Consider the following 22,879-nt stretch of genomic DNA (forward strand, 5'->3'; position numbering starts at 1 on the left):
ACAAACACATACATAAACACATACACATGCACAAGCAAAGACGCAGATATAATGTACATGTATATGTATGTATGTATGTATGTATGTATGCGTGTATGTATGTATGTATGTGTGTATCTATCTATCTATCTATTTATCTATCTATCTATCTATCTATCTATCTACCTATCTATATCTATGTATTAAGTATACAAAGATATGCATGAGTTGTGTGTGGTTGTGTATGTATGTAAAATGTATGTGCATTATGCGTTACTCTATGCGTTACGAACGGTTTAGCAGTGTTAGCAAGCACTCAATGCATATATGATAATAATTATGGTCTTCTTTATCCAGGGTAGCCTCTTCAGTGTTGTCACTGCTCTACCAGAGGGCCCTGCCATTATTATTACCCTAGCATTGTCAGGTACCCATTTATTCACCTGGGTCAAGAGGGACATTGTAGGTAAAAACATCTTGTCCAAGGACGCAAGCAATGGCCATGTTGTGTAAGCATTTTGCCCATCTTGTACATATACTAAAATTTCATGGGTGCTGTTCGTTATTCCGAAGGTTCGTTAATCCGAAACACACAAATTCCCTATATCTAGAGATTCGTTAATCCGAAAATGAAAAAGGGTTCGTTAATCCGAACACTTGTGGCGTTATTCCGAAGGTTCGTTATTCCGAAGATTTGTTCATCCGAAAATGAAATTCGGAAAAACGAATCTTCGGAATAACGAATCTTCGGACTGAAGAGCCTTCGGAATAACGAACCTTCGGAATAACGAGCTGTAACCAAATTTCATATGTATACAGATTTGGAAGAAGCGTTAGTTTTCCACCTTTTCTTACCGAACTGAAATTATATATCACGAACCACGTTCTAACTGATGATTTCTTATGCAACATCATTTCAGGGCATAGTTACGAATATATTGTATCCAGAATCTAAGAGGTTACCCTTCCTTTGCCCTTACCCAGTCTTCTTGTTGCCGATTTAGGAATTTGAGGGACTTTGTTTGTATTGGGATGTCGAGTGATGAACTTAATTTGGCGGATCGCTATACAAAATAGATCGCAATGCACCCTTTCTAAGTCTTTTGAAGAGAAATTGGAATTCGTTTGTAATGTGATTCGTCAACGTTTCCATGCCAAGGTCTACATGGTCTACTTGCATGGTATCGCTTGTAATTTCCATCTAAAAAAGAACAATATGTATCACTTGACTCCAGTATAAGTTCATCCGTGACATTGATTTTGTTGTTGTGTTACTTATAAAAGCATGGAAAATACTTGTTGCGGGTGGAAAGAACAGCAAAATGTCATTTCCTTGAATCACTTCATCATTAACATTATCTCGACATCATGGAATCCTTTGAAGTTCCGCTGTATCCGGTCGAACCCCCCCCCCCACCCTTACCCCGTCCCTCCCTCCTCCAGACACCGTGGGCTCTTTGATGCTTCACCCGCCAAGAAACGAGCAGTTTTATCAAAACAGGCGTGACGGATAACGTGCGCCATCGGCTGCCGTCCACGATAATAGGTTCACAGGATTGAACGCTCCCCGTCCTCCTAACAGCCCCCCTTGTTGTGCACTAATTCAGCATTAAAGTGAAACTTCACATCCCTATGCTCATGATGGCGTAATGAAAGAGATTAATCCAATTAAACGCAATTACACAAGTCTGATTAGAATCGAGCATAAAGTAAGACAATCATAGTGTTATAGATAAAAGCCCCATTTAACGTAATTATCAATTGGTATTGATCGCAAGTATACAAAAACTCAGATACGTTTAAACAATATAAGTCAGTTATTATAAGTCAGTTTATCTGACTTTATAAAAAGTGAAGATTTGACATATGCCTCATCTGGTGTTTATATACATGTATTTCATAGTGAGGTCAGGATTGAAAATACGCTTTTAGTTTTCGCACCTGTTATAGGTTATGTCTTTTTTTTAGCTTCTTCGACTGGATTTGCTTAATTTCACCAAAGATAATCTGAATGTGGTGAGGGTTTCACTTAAAGGCGGCAAAAATCTGGCAATCGTCTGCTCGCCATTAACATTTTGATTCGCGGAATTTGAACTCTTCGAAGGAAAGGTGGGAAGCAACCTCAAATTGAAAGTGTTTTCATTAATTTTCGTCCCACCAAAACCACGCGCGATGTCGCAATGAAGATGCAGCCTCGAGGCGTTACTTCTCTTTAGCTTTAGTAGTATGGATTGATGTCTGCTTCTGTGGTTCAACGACTCGAGAAACCAAAGAACTTCCGACGCGAAAAAGGGTTCTGCCGCCAAAAGAGTTTCGCTTTTCGAGCAAAAACATGCATGTGTACGCCGAAACCTCGTGCTCATGAGGGCTACAGAAAATAAAGAGAGTAGAATTTTAACTCGCAACACATCACCTGTTATTCCTCGTTAGTTCGCTGCAACATTTTGTTTTCGTCTTGGAAAAATGAGGTTGGCTATCACTATAGGCCTGATAACACGTCATGTCGTAATAAACAAATCCGTTGCAATGTGCGTGTGTTCAACCCCGAGACAAGCAAAAATCCTTGACTTATATTCGATGTTCTTTTTGTCAACTGCACACATTTCAATAAAACTTAGGGGAAAATGGCTCTTTTATCACCTTGCATGAAAATTACAAATTTTACGATTTACAGCCTATCCAAACTGACAGCTGCCGATATTCTCGCTCAAGTTGCTGTTGTGATATGGTCAGCAGGTGTGCCTCGGTGGATGAGATAAAAGCCGAAAGCAGTGGGACAAAGAAACCATCTGACGGTATGTTCATGATGTTCGAGAGCAGTTCGACAAGTCCCTGGATGCCGAAGATACAAATTTTGCCAAACCATGGAAACATTTCTTTCAAAGATGCAGGGACGGGAGGAAGATGGTCAGGTATTTAGGAAGTGGCACAAGGGTTAATCGAGAAGTGGAATGGAGTAAACAGGTTGGACAGAGCGAGCAGGAAAGCGAATCCTGAAAACAGGCGCCACCGCATTCCGAGAGATATGTTTGCCGAACATGAATATGATGAATGGGGGCTGGCAAATGGCGGTTTTTGGCCCCTAGACAAAATTCATACACACATACGCATGCACGCGCACACCCACCCACACACACACACACACACACACACGCATATTCTCATTGCCCTGATCAAGCTGGGGCTTCTGTTTGCCCCAACCCAAATACCAGTCCCTCGGCGCGCCATTTTCAAGGCTATCACTCCGGTCGTCTGCTCCGGAGACGGCAGGTGCAAAGTCTGCCGAATCGAAAGTTATATCGGATAACTCCCCTTACCTTGAGAATATTAAGAACGTGAATATGACACAATTTCAGAACATCTTGTTCAGTGTGAGCCTTCTCTCGCTGTAATTCAAGTACGAAAAGCGCTTCTATTTCATCGCCATTCACAGTATCCCTACTACGAATTGCTTCCGCGTCTACACACGTCTGGATGTAGTTGTCAACATGATAAGCGTCTAATGGTTTATCATTTTGAAACGGTCCAAGCTCTAGATGAGGTATTATATCATAAGTCAAGTAAAAATACAAGCGCCCAAAAACAAAATAAATAAATGAATAAACAAACAAACAAACAAAACATTCTTCATGTTTCATTGCGCTAGCCCTTTCAGGTGACGTTAAAATGTTACAACATCCTCAAGGCCAGAGAAGCACACATACGATTTAAGTGTGAAATGTACATGAAAAAGATAAGAAAATAGATGTTTTGCATAATAGAAACATAAGCACACACGCACACACACACAAACACACACACACACATACATTATCTAATAATTATGATTATGTATACATCCATGTTGGCATGTTTATATATATATCTACAAACATAATGTTCCTTACAGGCAAGAACAATAAGTAGGTCTACCAGGTATGTCTTGTCATAAGTTTGATATCCTCACAAAGCTTCAAGCACTCCGTATCCGATCGATGTCGTGTTGATGCCGCCTCGTCAGCGGGCTTATTGCTAGTCATTAGACCTCATCGGATCGCTCTTCACTCCGACTTGCCATGAATATTCATATCACTCGGCACTCGACTAATTTCAGTGGAAACCGAACCCGAGTCGAGCCGCTGCGCCGCGTAGACGTCGCTCATCGCCGGCTCGACTGGGGCTAACAGCCCTAATCACTACCCGAAGCAGGGCATCGGGACATCAACCACTTGGTCGTGATTTTCTTATCTTTCTCATTTTCTTTGTACTCTTTTGAAACCTCATGGATATGGTAAGAACCTCTTAGGATTCCTGTGATGTCATTTTGAAATCGATTATAGAGCATATCAAGAATAAATAAGGTACGAAAGTCAGTTCGGTTGCCACGTCTCATCAGAGACCTCGATAGTAACATCACAACACATCACTTCACGTGGACAAGCTTTGCCTATTTTTGCTACTTATTCTCATAACTCGCTTAAATATAACAATCCGAACATGAAAAGTAGGGAAGACTCATCGCCGCACACTATTTTTACAGGCATTATTGATAAGATACAAAAGAACTTGCTCATAATTTTAAGTTGGTATACTTTATAAAATAAGCCTCTAAACTTTTTTCCCTCCTTGATTAGTCATATGTTAAAAAAAAAAACAGCGTGCCATACACCTTTGTCGACGTTTTGAAGCCCAAACAAAGAATAAACGTCGTGAATAGATTCATTATATTCCTCTAAACACTGGCGAGTTAGGTGATAATGTGTCGCAACATTCACTGAACGTGTAGGAGAATTCAGAACGTAAAGCTTTCTGTTAATTCAGATGGAGTACATCTTATTCATCCCCCCCCCCCATTCTCTCTTTTCTCCTACTCTGCCCCGACTGCTGAGTTTTTCTAATGAGTAAAATGATCCTCGAGAGTTAAGAAGTACGAGACGACGTCGCTATAGTCTCGCATCAACGAGTTCGGCTCGCGTCAGTCAAAGAGCGGCCTAAAATCAGGCGGCGTCGTCCTCACTGCGGTGTCCCATTTCACGGCGGGAAACTGATGCCGGGAAGTGCGTATAGAGCGCCTAGCGATGCGTATTGCTTCTAATTAAAGACCTAAATACCACTGGAGATTGTACAGCGTATTTTCTCGTGAATATTCATGTCTTGAAAGCACTTACGTCCCCGAGTAGCAAACTCTATATGTTTGAACATCACGTACAAGGCTTGTTGGAGTGATATATCTCTGTGATGGTTTATAGCGAAACACAACTCTTTCCCATGTACAGACTTTCACAGTGTAATGCCACTTACGGATAATGAGTCAAATTCACGTTTTTTTCGATGCTTTTTCGTTTCCTGAAATAGTTTTGGATTCTAGTCTCTTTAGGGATCCACTGGGGTCTCTGACAATAAGAGCTGCAGGTCCAACGAATTATCGCACATCAAGTATTTCTTCGAGTATTTGACAAGACCTTCTGCAAGTGAACTGAGAAAAAAGATGTTGTAAAGGTCAGGACTTAAAATACGCCGCTATCTCTAAATTTTGTCTGTTTGAGATTGACGAGATTGACAAAACTGTTTTTGTTCTTATTGTTTCAGTTTGTTTGCTTGTTTTATATGTATCCACTTAATAACTGTGGGGGCGCTGTGGCATAGTGGATAAGACTCCCAACTCCCAATCAGAGGACCCGAGTTCGATTCCCGCCCAGAGCTTTACGTCCTTGGACAAGATGTTTTTACCCACCATGTCCCTCTCGACCAAGGCGTATAAATGGTTACCTGGCTACGCTAGGGTAATGATAATGGCAGGGTCCTCTGGTAGAGCAGTGGCAACACTGAAGAGGCTACCTTGGGTAAATAAGACCTTATCATTAGTGATATAAAAAGTCATGGATAGACGACAATTTGACTGTTGTTAGAGTAAATTGCATTTACACCTACAGTCCTTTAATGCGGCACGATTTCCGGTGCCAGGACTGCAAACATGTTTGCTCCTCAGAGTCAGAGCGCTCCCAGAGAGGTTTCATTGGTATACAGTACTTGCGTGTTCCCGCATCACAGCAAGCGATGACAATTCCCGAATCGGGAAAGGCTTTCTATTCTTTTGTCAGGACGTGCAGGGACTCAGCGAGGACCAGGAAAGTGTTTCATGCCCCCTTTCCGAGGTAACGAATGTATTCAATGCTTCTCAAGATCTGGATCATTCGATAGAAAGAAATGCCCGCTCATGACTTAAACCTTCTTTACGTCTTGAGAAGAGAATAGCTGAATTTATCTGAGGCCGTCCGATCGTGATTGGAAGAACGATGTCCGAGCCGACGGCGGGAAGAGTCGGTACGAAAGTGTGCCGGAAGCAACTCGTGACTCTCTTTGGAACTTTTCTCACCTTGGGGAGACTCTTTCAAATCCCAAAGTGGGACAAGGGGAAAGAGAGAGGAAGGAAAAGAGGGAAAATAAGGGAGAGAGAGGGGTGAGGGAGGGAGAGAGAAAGGGAGGGAAAGATTGGTGTGACCCAGTTTGGCACATTTTGATCACAAAACTGCCAGGTAAAGAGTGGGAGGATTTCACCCTAAGAGTGAAATAAGCTCCTTCTGCATCCAACCATCAGCCGCATCTCAGACTGATCACATTTGAATGACATTTTCGGTTTTATTTGTGTGTGTGTGTGTGTGTGTGTGTGTGTGTGTGCGTGTGTGTGTGTGTCTAGGCTCTGTGATGGTGGCAGCGAAGAGACGCCACTCGCTCCGGAGGATGCTCCTCACGTGACCCTCCTTCACGCCGACTCACTTCACTGTCGGCTGAAGAGGGGCAGTTCGGAAATTTGGCGTCTTGAAATAAGACCGAAGGGTCACGTGCACTGTGTTTGAGAAGCCTTTGATTCGTTGTCAGAATGGATGGGGGGGGGGGGGTAGGGGTTCATCTCTCTATGTAGTGGGAGATCATTCATTTTGTCGTTTTCTTTCAGAAGGTCTGCAGTTTTATTGAAACATTCGTTAAGCACCTGTCAAGAGAAAGGCGGGATGCTTGAGTCACAAAGGGAAACATTTCAGCAGTTTAAGGCAGGTGCAGCGGAGTCATCAACCGCTCTGGAAGGTCTTCTGATCTATTCATCTATCAATTTGACTCTCTCTCTCTCTCTCTCTCTCTCTCTCTCTCTCTCTCTTTTCTTTTTTAGAAAAGGTTGTCCATTCATAACATGGGATGATAAAAGCATTTCTTAGACGTCTGTGGCTCCCGTAAGGTTCGACTAGTGCTGCGACAGGTGAGATAGCGAAACTTCTGGTTTATCTCGCAGTGTATGACTACAGTAACTCTCAAAATTTAACCCATAATCTTGATGTTCTCATCATTACAAGCTGTTGCTTCTATGCCCAACCTTGCACCTAACTGTTAGAGAATTGATAATGAATTAGACTGCAAATCGAACAGTAATAAATGTGTCTCAGCCAGAATTCGCGAGTTAACACTTCGACGAGCTCATAATTGTGATATAAAATAGATTTTATCACATACTTTTCTTTCGTTTAGCTGCTTTTGGTGGTTTTGCAATGAAATATAAATATCTATAGTTAACTTCGCCTATAGTGTCCTCCCGCAAATCGAAAAATTGGCTAAGTAGAAGAAAAAGTCTACCCCTCATGGATACATTCTTTCGGGTCACTCGAAATTCATGTTACTCGAGGAGTGTTCTCGGGTCCCTTTGGATTCCACATATGGATGTTTATATTCATCACTCAAAGCTACTAAACAGACCACCTCAAGGAGTTTCATGCATTGTTCCATTCTGATAATTTCACCAGCTCCTGTATTCTCGCACCTGTTCGGACAATCGAAAGTTCTCCGGTCTCTATCGTCACCACTGGAATGCATTGTGTATATTTTAGCTGTGTCCAGGTTGGTCAATTCTCCAGCTTTGGATTTTATTGGCAACCGTCGTTACGGAAATATGTGTTGGACCTAATCTTTTTTATCTTAAATAGAAGTGGTCATTTTTAATTTCTCCGTTTCATAAATCCTCATCAATTTGCAGGGTGTATTCACATTTTGCCCTTAACATTTACAACAGAACACTTCTTCCGCAAACAGAAAGCTTGGTTGAGGCTTGTCCGATAAGGCAACTACTGCTGCCAGCTGGAGGAATTTCTAAATATTGAAATGTAGTCAACGAGAACAGACTTATCGAACAACTCATGTCTCCAGCAAATAGTCCAGGGTAAAATGTCTATCATGTCTCAAGGGTAAAATGTCTATAAACTTGAAAACATTGGTAAAACGGCATATTGCTCTGCAGTGATAGTCAACAGTGGTTGTTTGATAACCCCTCAGCTTCATAAGGGGCTGAATATCAGGAGAACAGACATCAGTACAGACGAACAATTGTACTCCTATAGTTTGGAAATCGAAACCATTCCGCCTGTATTGGGCGGATAGTATCGTCTGCTGAAAAAGGACTTTATTACCAGGCAAGATTTATTGCCGCATTTCCGAATATAAATGGCGACGATTCTTGAAATGACATCACATCAGAATGGGTAAATGATCATAACAAAGAAAAATGTAACATCGTAACCTGAAAGAGTGGGATACACGTGTTGACAAAATGTTTTATATGACTCCCCCCAAAACGTTCATTTTTCTCTATTACTGTGAGTCTAACAAACGACATCGGTGGGAATATGCGTAAAGCGAATTCAATTTTGTGATGGTGGAGAAGTAAAGCCGCTAATGCAAAGAGGAAACCCACTTCGATTTCATTTGGAGAATAACCAACACAGTCCCTGCCCCCATCAGAAATCGCAAACTGATCGGCATTAACTAATTCCGGATGGTTGCCGTGGAAATAGAGACAGAGAATATGACACATTTGGCCAATATTAGGCAGCGATGAAAGTTACAGAATGCCGAACATCCCCGCACAGATGCTGAGTAATTCGAACCCACTCCCCATCCATGTTTGACAAATTGGTATAGTGCGCGACGGGGAACCAGATGGATTCCCCACGTTTTCTGCATTAACCATCCACGAATAAGCGATGCAGGTTTGTTCTTACTTACATGTGGTTACTTCTTTTGGCTCATTGAGGTTCCATGTCTGTTGGAAAGTATTAGATATGTGAAGAGTCTACCGGCACGGTTTCTTCCATCCTTCCTACTGTGGCCAGAAATAGTTAGCTGGCAAAATACGGAAAGATCGTGAGGTTGACGAGATTCCCAGCTCTTAAAGCTAAAAGGACCACCAGGCTTGCAATATTCAAGCATCATCTTTTTTTTTTCTTCTTCTTCTCCCCAGCGTCTAGAAGAGTAATTTCAAATATATCATAAATGAACCTTGAAATGCATACCCGACTCTGGCAAACATCAAAATGTTCTCTATCTTTTGAAAGGTTGCATAAGTTATCCTTTAGCAGTGGCACAATTTGTCTGCCGAATTTTTACATGGCCTAAAACATAATCAGTAGAATTTCTGTCCGAGCGGTCTGTATAATCTGCTGAAAGACTTCTATATGGAATTTTCATGAGGCTGAATACAACGGGCACGAGAACACAAAAAACAACAAAAACAACACGAATAATAAATGGGGCTATCCAGAACAATCGGAATATCCCAATTGCATTTGTTGAAGCAAAGACGACGAAAAAAAAAACCAACAAAACAAAACAAAACACCAAAAACACAGTCTTCGCAGCACTTAGTGAGTTGTCCATAGGCCCTCCTTTCCGTAGCTTTTCACAGATTAGCCACCAGTGTCGACATTATGATCTTTTTTTCTCGCCCTTAACCCTTCTTGTGCTCTGACTGCTGATTGGCACAGAAATCCCCATAGTATCGTACACACTGTCCAAAGTCCCTGGCACAGAAAGGGTTAAAGGGCATGGCAGATCGAAATCGATGCGAGCTTTCCTTTTCGACTCTACTGTCCAAACTGTTCATCTACTATATTTAGAAACCCCAAAGATGAAGGGTCTGTAGCAATGATAGATATATAGCAGGTGAGAAAGCTGAATAACATTCTACTTGATACTTGCCCTAGAAAATTACATCTCGAATACATTGTTTCTGAGGAGGTGGAGTGAAGATATGTTGTGGGTGCGAGTTTGATTACAGTGCTTGGGGCAGAGGAATGTTGTAAATATTTTTGTAATATCTTCTTTTGGTGTCAAGACGCTGCAGAAGTGCGCTTTAGAACAACACCAACAACAACAGTAATATTCTCATGAATGATATGATTTCAAAAAGATGTACGTGAAATCAAAATGTGAAAAAAATTGCTCATAACTTTGCCCATCAACTAACAACAATTCGGCGGGTTTTGCTTATGTTTAATTCTTATAGTGGCATTGACGTGATAATAGAACATTTCAGGCAACTTTATTCGATACTGACTTTCTAGAAACGGATAAAAGAAAGACAGACAACTAAATTGTTCTGAAGGATCTTAGACGTATGTGGCGCACTACGAAACGCCCACTTGTTATTAGTATATTACTCGAAATGGCTGAGTGGTCCTTGGTTCTTGCGGTATGCCTAGGCGACCATTCGATAGTCTGGATACGATATCAACCACGCACATCATAATTTGAATGAAGAATATGTCGATTTATAATTTCTTTTACCCCTAGGCGAAGACCAATGCTTCACAGAAAGGCAAAAACACATGGACTTGATTACATGCTGTGCGGTAAATTTGTTCATGCTGCTGGGAATTTGAGGAAGATCAAGGGGGAAATATTTGTATGAGACAGACTTGCTAGTGAAAAACACCTTTTTTTTTCTGTGTGTGTGTGTTGGTGTGTGTGCGTGTTTGTGCGTGTGTGTGTTGCTTTTTTATAACCAATTTTTGTTTTCAGAGCAGGCTCTTAGCTTCATGAAACTGGCACGTATAAAATCATCCCACACGAGCGCGTTTTCTCAAAGACTTTATCGTGCTTATCGAGTCTCGTGTATCCAAACATCGATAACAACATCCGCTCAGTGACGATATTAACTGCTGTTCCGAGAGGCGAGACAATTTGGGCCGAAATCTAACAATTTCAGCATGGAAGAGGGTGCTTCTCAAGTATGTTATTTGAAGAGGCGATACTGAAAGGACGATAACTTCTTCGAGAACTGCGCAGACAGCCTGCCGGTAAAAATATCGCACAGTTACGAGAACACTTGAGGAGAAAACCCGAAGCGTAAGCAAAGTAGTGAAACGTCTTATCGTCCCTCAGTCTGTCCGAAGAGTCAAGATAGTAATTGCTTGAAGGAGAAACATCGGAGTTTCAGACATCTCAAGAATTTTCAAGAAGATAGAAGGAGTCTAGGGAGTAAATTTTTTAGTCGAAGATATAAGAAGAGGGATAATTCTCACAAGTTGTACATTTAACGTGCGCGATAACAAAATGCTCGTAGTGCAGAGAAATCTCGGAAGATACGAGCGAAAACACAACAGCAAAGTTTAAATGCACATGCGTGCATCTCACTTGAAATCTGAAACCAAACTCCTGATTTAAGCAAACAAGTTATTATCTTCAGTGCTATTTAGGGATACAAGAATAGAAATATCACATACTAAAGATTTCTTTCCTCAAACGTACTTCCACAACTTCTAAGAAAAACATGACCATTGTAAAGAACTTGTTAACATCGGAATTGAGATATATCGATACTTACAAGTTAACAAGAGTAATGTACTAAAATAAATTAAGTACCTGTTCCTGAAACAAAAATCAAATGATTGATTTTCCCTCAGTCAATAAACCTGCCGCTCTCTTTGTTATGCTAGAAATATATGTTATGATCTCTCACACGCATCCTAGAAGGTATTGGTTTTTTGGTGGGTGAAGCACATGAATGAGATTTTATTGCTTATTTGAAGGAAAAGAGAGAAGATAAAGAAAGTCTATTTATCGCGCTGATTAGATTTTTTGTCATTTTTTTCATTTTCAAGTTATTTCAGATTTCTCAAGAAAATACAATTATCCAAACACAAAAGTTATCAAATACAAACTAGGTGAAACATTTACCTGAATGTACTACTGTCTCGATATGAGTTTTGTTTTACAGTTTAATTGGTGACTATAGATTATATTATAATCATGCAAAGTTGGTGCAATATGAGTGGGGCCTATTAACGTTCTATTCATGAGTGACTTGGCAAAAGAAAACGGGAAGAATCCGGTCGAAAAAGGAGAGATAGAGAGAGTGAAAAAAAAAAGGTTGCTGAGAGAAGAACAGTATTTTATCGTAGTTGATAGCAGTGTAGATCAGACACGTCAGACTTGTCTCCTATTAGAATGGCGAACTGTTTTCCGTCTGTAGATATCGCGTGTCAGTCGTTCGTTTTTACCGAGTCGTACAACTTGTAAAACAATTTGTGCGACTTTTCCAACTGGCATTTGTTAAAGAAGTTATTTGTCCTTATTCATAAAGTGACGGCAGAAATGCCAATTCTAGGTAAATGACATTTAATGGTTTTATTTTATCACCTTTTTTTCTCTTTTTTTTTTAGGTGGCGCAAGTGAACGTCCGGACAAACAATTTTAGTCGCGAGCAAAGTTATACGAATGTCATTTATACTGCAAAGCAACTGATGTGGTTATCAGACCGCCGTAGGTGATCGGGTTTTTTTTTTCTTCTTCTTCTTCTTTTTGGCTGAGCGTGACCGTGTGAACACGTGCGATTTCATATTCGACAATGAGGCAAAGTGTTTTTCTACTTTGACATTCGTACGTGTGCGTGCGTTCAACATGCATAACAGTAACGAACTCTGCGAAGGGAAAATGTCAAGTCTAATAAATGACTAGCCAAAATGCTCCTGGGTCCTATTTGTATCCCTATATATCCATACTTTTAGAGTTTGAAAGCTCATGCCTAAGTGTGAGGAACATTTGCTACTTTACAGTCACTTAAAAACGACAGCCACATCTACGTGACACATTGTATCACTCTCTCACTCTCGCAGTTGGGGACAATCCAAAGCCCAGCTTACATCATCACATTATTCCGAGGATCGAAGATCAACACGACGTCATTGATTTGACATGCATTTTATTCTCAAACGTATCGAGCGAAACCTCTTGTCACCTGGAAGCCCGTTGCTCTGAACGTGACATCATGGCGAATTCATGAGAGGAATATTTTCCCGCGCTTTACTGGTGTGAAGAAGGTATGACAGTATTTGAAATGCGCACGACAGCTTCGCAGGTATTGACAGTGTAATATGGCTTGGGATTAAGATCCCTTGCCCGCCCAATACAGAATTGTTTGAGCACACATATCGTTAGAAATGTCACCTTTGCGTCTTGTTGAAATAAGCGAAGTCAGAAACATAAAGCAGGTCTGAACAGTGCTACTGAAACAATGTCCTGCATAGGAATCACGTCACCAAAGTTTGCAGGGAGGTGTTCAATGAGTAAATCACATGTACATTACACACCAGAGAGACATTAGTCTAGATGTAATGTAATTTATGATTATGTTTATAACTGATATGAACATACCGATTTAACATTAACACATTTCATAGATTTGGAAGGGAAACGAAAGTGTCCGTCTAAATAACGAGGAGGAGGAGAAGGAGAAGGAGAAGATGTGGAGGAGGAGGAAAAGAAGGAGAAGTTGAGATGGGGAGAAGGAAGAGGAGGAAAAGAAGGAGGAGAAGGAGAAGGAGAAGGAGAAGGAAGAGGAGAAGGAGGAGGAAGAAAAGGAGAAGAGGTTGAGATGGGGGAAGGAAGAGGAGGAAAAGAAGGAGGAGAAGGAGGAGAAGGAGAAGGAAGAGGAGAAGGAGGAAGAAGGAGGAGAAGGAGAAGGAGGAGGAGGAGGAGAAGGAGGAAGAGGAGGAGGAGAAGGAGGAGGAGGAGAAGGAGAAGGAGAAGGAGAAGGAGAAGGAGAAGGAGAAGGAGGAGGAGAAGGAGAAGGAGAAGAAGAAGGAGGAGGAGGAAGAGGAGGAGGAGGAAGAAAAGGAGGAGAAGAGGTTGAGATGGGGGAAGGAAGAGGAGGAAAAGAAGGAGGAGAAGGAGGAAGAGGAGTAGGAGTCGGAGAGGAGGATGAAAAAGAGGAGAAGAGATTGAGATGGGGAGAAGGAGGAGGAGGAAGAAAAGGAGGAGAAGGAGGAGGAGCAGGTACAGCAGACGGGGAAGGAGAACATTAAATAACATTATGCAAAGAATGAGACAAGCTTGCGGCTTTGAATAAAAGCTATAACAAAACCTGTCCCTCTGAGGTTTGATAGGAAATACCGGTCCGAGATGAGAGAGGACATTCTTATGAATATTCCTCTTGATAAACTGAGACATCGAGGGCTAAACATGTTTAAGGCGTTGCGCATACTCCAACGATAACAATGATAATTTCATTTTCGAAGTTTGAAAGATGATTTCTGGCTGGTTTTCTTAATTTTGCGTCCTTATTTTTTTTGTGGATTAGATATTCTTCTTACGATTTAAGTTTAAGAGAATTTATAATAATCAAACGAATCTTTCAACACGCAAGAAAGGAAGAGAAAGAGAAAGAATATTAACTCATTCCCTCATTCAATGAGTTGGCATCTGTGCTATAAGACCTGGGCCCCGTTTTTTCAAAAGATATACTAGTAATCGATTATAAATTTCCTTAACTCACAGGCTGCCATAGACTTATGATAGAAATCGACTATATAATCAATTATAACTCTTCATAAAACAGGGCCCTGGACCCTGTTTTATGAAGAGTTATAACTGATTATATACTTAATTTCTATGGTAAGTCTATGGCAGCCTGTGTGGAAAGGAAATTTATAATCGATTATATCTTTCGATAAAACGGGGCCCACTGGCTTCCCAGAAAATGGGTATTCGTGGCACAAATCAAACCAACTTTCCATGACCCTATATCATGTATATATAGAGCATTCCACTGTGCCTTATAGCACTCTTATTTCACTAACAATCAAATAAAAAGCTTGTACAGCGTAATAAGTCTCTAATAAGGCAACTATAAACCAAAAGACATTCTATTGATGGGTCTTGAGAAGAATGTAACTCTACTCAGTAACACAAGTAATCGACAATACCGACGATACATATATATATATATATATATATATATATATATATATATACGTATGTTTACATGTTCATTAGTCAGAAAGACCTCTGTAATATCTATATTTTTGTCCGTCTGTGCCGCGGGGTATAATACGAATCTGTTCGGCACGTCAATGGGACAAAATGATTACAATTTCAATTTAGTGGACAGAAATGCTAACGATATCCGATGGCGATTGTTTAGAAAAGGTCAATGCACATAATGGGACGCATGGAAAACCACTTGTGGAATATGAATCCCATCTTCTGTTTTTTCTCTGTTTTGCTTCAAGCAATAAGTTCTTTTTTCTGCTGTTAAAATTGATTTATTTTGTTCATCTAGTTGCAGTTCATATATGTGTCATGTATTCTATTGTGTGCGCTAGAATGTAGATTTTTTTCTTCCTGTTCCCTCGATTAGAATCACTAATAACTAAAAAGAAAGAAACAAGTTTGCTCGAAATTTGTTTTATTCTTCCCTGGTCTGCAGTCAATCAAATTCTGGAGACGTCGATCATGTCTCGTGACTTGGAATCCTTGACCTTTGACATTTCGTGAAGAATCCTTTTCGTATTGTACATGCAGTTGTAATCATAAAGTGATCCATACGCACCGTACTCCCATCTCCAGTGTGTGCCATACAAGGATTTTGGAGAGTGTGTACAATGCTGTGGGTTTTTCTGTGACAATCGCCATTCAAGGCACATAAAAGCTTAGATATAGACGAACGCAAATGACATAAGTTTCATCAACATCACTTATAGAATAAAGAACACGTAGAACTCTAGAGTTTCACACGTTTTCATCAAATTCATGCAAATTGGAAGAGCGATGATGTCATCAACTTACGACTCTTCCGACTGTTAATGCAGAAAAAGATTTTTAATATAAAACATGTTTTCTGCAGATAATTAAACTGTAAGCCCTCTCCCCTAAAATCAACGTCACTATAGGTCATTTGACGATTACGGTCGCTTGATGCAATAAATACATCAGATCTGTATTGATTTCATCATGTCAGGAATAAAGTCTTCAGAGAGGGTTTGTGTACAGTTCGATGGCAGACTCATGAGGTGGTGACGTCATTAACTCTTCTTATTTGAATGTTTACTGCGACTAATATCACTGATTTTTTTTAAACATTACAAAAATATGATTCTACATATCCTTCTTATTTTGAGGTCTGGTTTTGATGAACTTTATAAATTATGGATGTTTTCCTTAATATTTTTTTTCATTAAAAACAGCTTTAACATGGTATGGACTTATGATTATTTGAAAGTATTTGAAATTCCCGCATTATATAGGCATAACACTATCATCTTATATAACGCGAATGCCTTAGACTGGTAATACGTGATCTCAACTTTGCTTCTTGGTCGGTGTCTATACATCATCAGTCAATGTTGTTATCTCTCTTCGAGTTGCTAAGTTTGTTCATGAGCTATACCGGAGTGTGTGTTAAATGGCTAGAATGTTTTGTCATGTGTAACGTGTTATGTGTGAGATTAAAATATTTCTTTATATTTTTCTTGCAAACATAGCCGGACGCCACTGGAAAGCAGTTTGAGTGGCCAACTTTTTTTTAATATGTTTTATTGGTTTCAACAACTGGCATACAAACTTAAATTATTTCTGATTATTGTATATAAATAACACATGATAGGTCCAAAGGTGTAATCGGTCGCAACTACCATAAACGCAATCTTGGCATGTTGAAGTTCAAGTTCAAGTTCATATTTATTCGTTTTTTTTCACAATATCCAAACATAAATCTCACTTTCTTAAGTGACAAAAACAATGCATACAATTGTACAGAGAAGACAACAATAATAGGAAAAAAAACTAACAGTAGCGATACATTGCAATAGTTGCTAAGATAACGAAAGTGAAATAGTTTTCAATATATGCACTGTGTGAAAAAACGGAGGGACCCACAAAAAACGTCTTGGGTGACGCGCAAGATTGCTTAATTGAGAGTTAGAGCAGGGCCCAAAACTGAGCAGAAAATGACCGCGCATTGTTGTTATTCATGCTGCACAGAAAACAAGCAAATAATAATATAGGTAGAGGTAAAAAGAAAAACAACAACACGACAATATCCAAACATAAAGTAACTTAGTAGACAACCGAAAGTAAAGTCAAAACTAAAACTAGAATCCATCGATTGATTCTGATGAAATGTCATCGAGTTTGATATACGATATTTGCGGAGACAGTCTATAGAACTACAGTCTGTTTCATCTCGACAGCATGCAGTTGTTTTCGTAGCTTTCGGTGTGCCGCCATACCTTGTTCGTTCCCTTTTCACTTTGACGTACCATTCAAGAAACTTGAGGTATCCACCCATGTAATAGGGTTGTGGGGATGAGTAAAACGAGCGCAAATGGCAACATTCAGGATAATTTTACAAGGTAATTCGGGCATTTTTTTTTAAAGGAAGACGATGTCCCGCAACTCGGTTTCGAATCAATCTAAGACCTAATGACCAAGTTTATTTGATAGTCTAGGAATCCATGCCTGCATTAATGAACTCTTGTTTCACCTTAGAACTTGATCCAGCTCCTCCCTAATGTATCTAACTTCGTTATTTCTGATACTCTCGTCATGATAAAAGAAAAAAAAGACAAGAAAAAACCCAGCAATCACGTCAGAGAGGGAACAAGATGAAAGAGTGCAAGAGGACATCCGATTCTACCTCTTCTGGAATATGCTCATACTGGACCACGCTCCATTCCACTCAATCGAAGTCCCTTTGGCAAATGATACCATCCCATGGCCTGCATCCGAAGTGGTTGGTTATCATGAAGGAAGATTTAAGATCCTTGGGCATTAACTTCTTGAGATGTTCAGAGTCGCGTATAGACCCGAATTAACTGACTGCGCTAGGCGTTGGGTTTCTGTAACGAGAGAAGCGAGTAATACCGGGAAATCGGGGCATGTCGACGATTACATGTCGTGTTTCATAAGCTCTAATCTTTCGTTGATTGGCATAATTAGCTCGGGACACGAAAGAGAATATGATGTTAGGGCTGCTCCAGCTTAGGGATTCGTGGCCAAAAATCCTTCATTATCGTGATGTAGTCACGAGCTCACACCAGAGAACGTCTAATTTCCTCTCTCCCTCTGTATCTCTCATTGTAACGTTTCTGTATCCATTAACACTCTTTGTGAGCTTGTGGGCCTACATCTTTTTAACCATTCAGCTTCTTTCTGAAACTCTTCTTCCTGATTTTATTCCCTGCTAGTATTTCTGGTGCTTTAGAGACTGCACAGATCTTAACTTGAATCTTTGAGTCAGAGAGAGAGAGAGAGCCTTACAGGAAAAGGTAGAGATATAACACTTACTATAAAAAGGACGATATAGTTTTGGTTGAGACGGGCCTTCACTTTATTTTGTGTGTGAGATAAAGAGAATTATTTGGTATGAGTTTTCTTCAATTGTCTCCCTCCGTACAAATGGAATTTGTAGTGAGTTCTTTTTTTCGAAATGGTTCCTTTTCCGACATGTTTGTTTGATATCAGCAATTGCGATCTTACAAATGAAATTTTTACAAGGAGACAAACTGAGGAAGGCTCATACTCCATATCTTCACTGCTCTGCTTATTAATCTCTTGCTTTCATTTAATGAGAAACTAGTTATAAAATATGAAAGAACATACAATTTTAAGAGGAATTCAGTTTATTTGATGAAAAGTCATTTTTGAAATCGCTGAGATATCCAAAACAAAGTGGTCCTAATAAAAGGTGGGACCAACCTTTTATTTTAAAACTATATACTAGTATACCATCCATTTAAGATATGTCAAACATATGAAAGAGACAGGTAAGGGAGAGAGAGAGAGAGAGAGAGAGAGAGAGGGTAAGAAAGAATATAAATAGGTAAGCCAAATGGAACTCCAAATAATTTGGTGTTTTTGTCCGAGCGGCGAAGATGTGAAGATGTCTGTTATCATTGCATATGACTGTCCGCACTGAGCCGTAATAACGGCCTTTTAACACTAATTCGGACATTCGGATGCACAAATTAACATTAATTCCGCTTCCCTCCTCTTCCATCCATTTCCTGCCGTATCCATGGGTTAGGTCTGTTAAGTGATCTCCGTCTAGCTTTAAAAATGATCGTGGTCAGGTTGCCATTTCACAAGGTCATCCTGAGAGTCATGTAAGTGCAACAATCCTGGAAAAAGTTATAGAGTGTAGGGGATGACGATATTAATAATAAAAATAATAATTATTATTACAATGCTGGCAATTATTACAAAATCAACAACGATAATTACATCAGTAACTCACTTTACCGATAGGTACGACTACCATAATTTGGATGACAGTGCATGATTACGTGCCTATACCTCCGCCAAGGAGGTTATCTTTCTGCCGGCGTTGGTTTGCTTGTCTGTCTGTTCGCTGGAAAAAGAAAATGGATGATTATCAACGAATTTGATTGAAACTTTCAGGAAAAGTTGATCGTGACAGCAAGAACAGATGATTACATTTTGGTAAATAATTCGGATCACCGTCTCTAGTCATTGATTTGTTTTAAATTTTTGAAGGATTCTTTGTGATTGGGAAATAGGGCCATTTTCAGTGTACATAACTCCACAATAGATTACTTATGGATTACTCAGCATTGCCATCCCTCTTTTGTTTACCATATCATGATGATATACAAATTGATTTTTACTATCGGAAGAAACGAGCTGCTTGGCGGAGGTCTGCGTGCGACTTCCGAGTGCAGTTCTATAGCTACCCAAGCATTTCCAAGTACTATTATTTAACACCACGCAAAGAGGGCCCAAGGATGTGAAAACGAGACACGTTAAGATGCGAATCATTGATATCCTGTTTAAACATCCACAACTTTATCTGCTACAAGACACTTGAGCCTCTGTGAGCAGAAATCAAATTCACATGGCAATGTGCTATCTTGGCGATTAACTGTCAAAGACTTGATGTGAATTCGCACAAAGAGTTTGGATTCATCTGTCCCATGCAATGCTGCAATAATACCTACCGAAAATGGAGTTCAAGATTCATTTTTACGATAAGCGATAAGGGTATATTATGTTTTCTTCGAAGACATTTACAATGTCAAGGGTTAAACCAAAGATGCTGATCACATATTTGGGATTCCTAACATTGCCTGCAAACTTTCTCTTTTTAGAGATTCAAACTCTGATTCTATAGACAGTTCATTGAAGCTACTGGGAGTTAATACGCAAGAAGTTAGGAGTTAGGTAATGGCTAAAGCTATCGAGACCTAATCTTTGGGCATCATTTTAACTGACATGTTGATGAGATATGGTTGCAATGTTTTTAGAATCTGTCCAAATTATTCAAATTTTACTGATCTGGTCTATTGTTCTGTCCATCCTCTTCATTCAAACCATTATCTCTTTTTTTTGGCCAAAACTGTCACTGCAAAGACTAGAAATTGAAGTTGGAATCCAATTCGTCACAGCGTGCCAGAGTTTGCACACATTGCGTCTTGTGATTAACTCGGGACAATCACTGAGAATTTAAGCTACGTCCTGGCGAAAGTATGTGGTATTCATGACAACAACAAAATGAAACCAAGCAGGAAATAACGAAGAAAATGAACTATTCTACAATTTTCTCAATTCTTTATAGAAATAGAGGAAATTGGGGCAATGAAAACGACAGCCACTCTCATTATCGTATCTCTTTTCAGAACAAAATGTTATCACCAATTCATTAGTAGATAATTCGTTGCATTGATGAAGCGGGTTTCTGCGAAACGAGTACGTTCGGAATATGCCGGGAGGTGGTGATGGTAATGATGGTGGAAGTGGTGATGTTTGTGTGTGTGTTCGTATGTGTGTGTATGTGGGTGTGGGGGGGGGGGGTTACTCCTGAACATGCCCTCTTAAAGGTTCGTAGTTGAAATTTTTACACATCCTAGTGATGTCACAGTTCTATTCAGTATAGATAGAGAATCTGATGTTCTCATTTTCTTTGATAGAGTTTGATGAATTCTTTAAAGAATAGCGAACGTGCTGCATCCTTTGAAGTGTTATTATCGCGACAAAGAACGTGTTGTCTTACAGCCATTGGTAAATTCATTGAGACACGTACCTGTATGTGCCTTCCATTCATTTGTGATGACGACATTGTAGCGGCAACTACCAGCACACCAGGAAGATGACTTAAAAGGCTATTACCCCAGTTCTCGGGGCCGCGTAAGATAATAATGACCCGCAGCGGTACGGTAACGAGATTTCGCTGACAGCGTCATCTTCGATGCTGCCCTTATACACACTCGTCCGGAGCACTGTACCGGAGGACTCGCCGGGCCGTTCGAGATCATATTCGTTTGATTAATGTTCGAGGCCGAGTTAGATCGATGCGGTGCTGATGTTTAATCTGATTCTAAGTTGTGATTCATTTTACAGCCTTCACTTGGAGCCACCATGGAGAAATGAAGTCTCGGGGGCGCTTGTGATATTTCTCGCAGGAAAGCAATCGGTGATTAATTTTCGTCCTTCCTCATCGAATCCACACCATTTCCTTGTTAAAAGGGAGGGTTAAAGTGGTTGACGAAACCAGGAAAATGAACTTAGATTGTCAAAAGGACAAACTCGGAGCGCACTCAAGTCTCGGTAAACCTTAGCTCAAGATGCAACAAATAGACCCTTTGGTCACATTCATAAACATGAAAGGAAGTCTGCTGAAAATAGTGATGAAAATAAGTGATGCTCCTTTTGGATTTTCTTGTTCACTGCGTCAGTTACTTTGACATCCGAAAAAGAAACCATCAATCCACTACAGGTTCACCGAAATCATCCAAGCTATCAAAAAATGGTTAACTTAAAACAGAAATAGTGCATTGTTACACAACATTTATGAATCAGTATGACTCTTTCATCGCAAGCACCAGTTGCTCGCAAGCTGACTCTTATATAAATGATCTAGATACAACCTGAGAGGTGTTTTTGCACTTTGAGAACACCATACCCTGGACCTCGACGCGAGTGGTGCGATCAAGCGGATAGAGTGAGAAGGTTCTTCACACACTGTACCAATATTCTTTTTACTCCTGTGATTTCTCTCTCTCCATCCCTCCCCCGTCTCTCCAAGCCTAAATTTCACTTATTTGGTTCAACAAATAATCAACCAAAGAACATGTCTCTCTATTTCTATTCACTCAACATGTTCTACTTCACGAGAAATATGTCAAATCGTTTCGTTTGATTACTACTACAATTTACTACTCAGGAGGGAACTGCATTCTGCAAGCTTGGCTTTTTAACAGTCCCCTCCATTTCCGACTTTTTCTTTGTTATGATTCAGTTACATTTTGTCCATGCATTTCTTCATCTAAAGTATGTTATTTGTCTTATTGTAAACAAATGACGTGCATTTAAATCTCATTTGGATATGTACAAGTAACATTGTACTTTACTTGTTTATATGCAATTGTCATATTGTATACTTTCGTCGGAAATGAAATGAAATGAAATGAAATGAAATGAAATGAAATGAAATGAAATGAAATGAAATGAAATGAAATGAAATGAAATGAAATGAAATGAAATGAAATGAAATGAAATGAAATGAACTGAAATGAACAAAACTCAGCTGTCAAATCTTCAGGACATGCTGCCGCTGCCCATCCTTCGATTTCTATCCGGAAACATCACTGAAAGCTGCAACGAGTCTTATCTCATCTGGTTACGGCCAAAGAAGCCAGCCAAATTTACTCGGCATGAATAGTTGTCTTGAAGCAGTGTATTAGCTATCTATTTGTCAATCTGTTGCTCAGTGACGAGGAAGTTGTGCGCCGTGTCAGCGCTGAGTGCTGAAAGAAGGGGCGGAGAGGTCTTAGCAACATGTACTATATACTACCTGGTCACACGCTTG

General features: G+C 40.0%; 1 long non-coding RNA gene across 1 annotated transcript in view; it reads right to left on the minus strand.

Annotated features, from left to right (window-relative positions):
* The window catches only part of LOC139740643 (uncharacterized), a 151,723-nt gene that overhangs the window by 26,259 nt on the left and 102,585 nt on the right, over positions 1–22,879 (minus strand). The gene's annotated exons all lie outside the window — the stretch shown is intronic.

Source organism: Diadema antillarum, unplaced genomic scaffold (assembly GCF_040938485.1).
Source record: "Diadema antillarum isolate AM-2024a unplaced genomic scaffold, OU_Dant_1.0 scf00000030, whole genome shotgun sequence".
Classification (NCBI taxonomy): Eukaryota; Metazoa; Echinodermata; class Echinoidea; order Diadematoida; family Diadematidae; genus Diadema; species Diadema antillarum.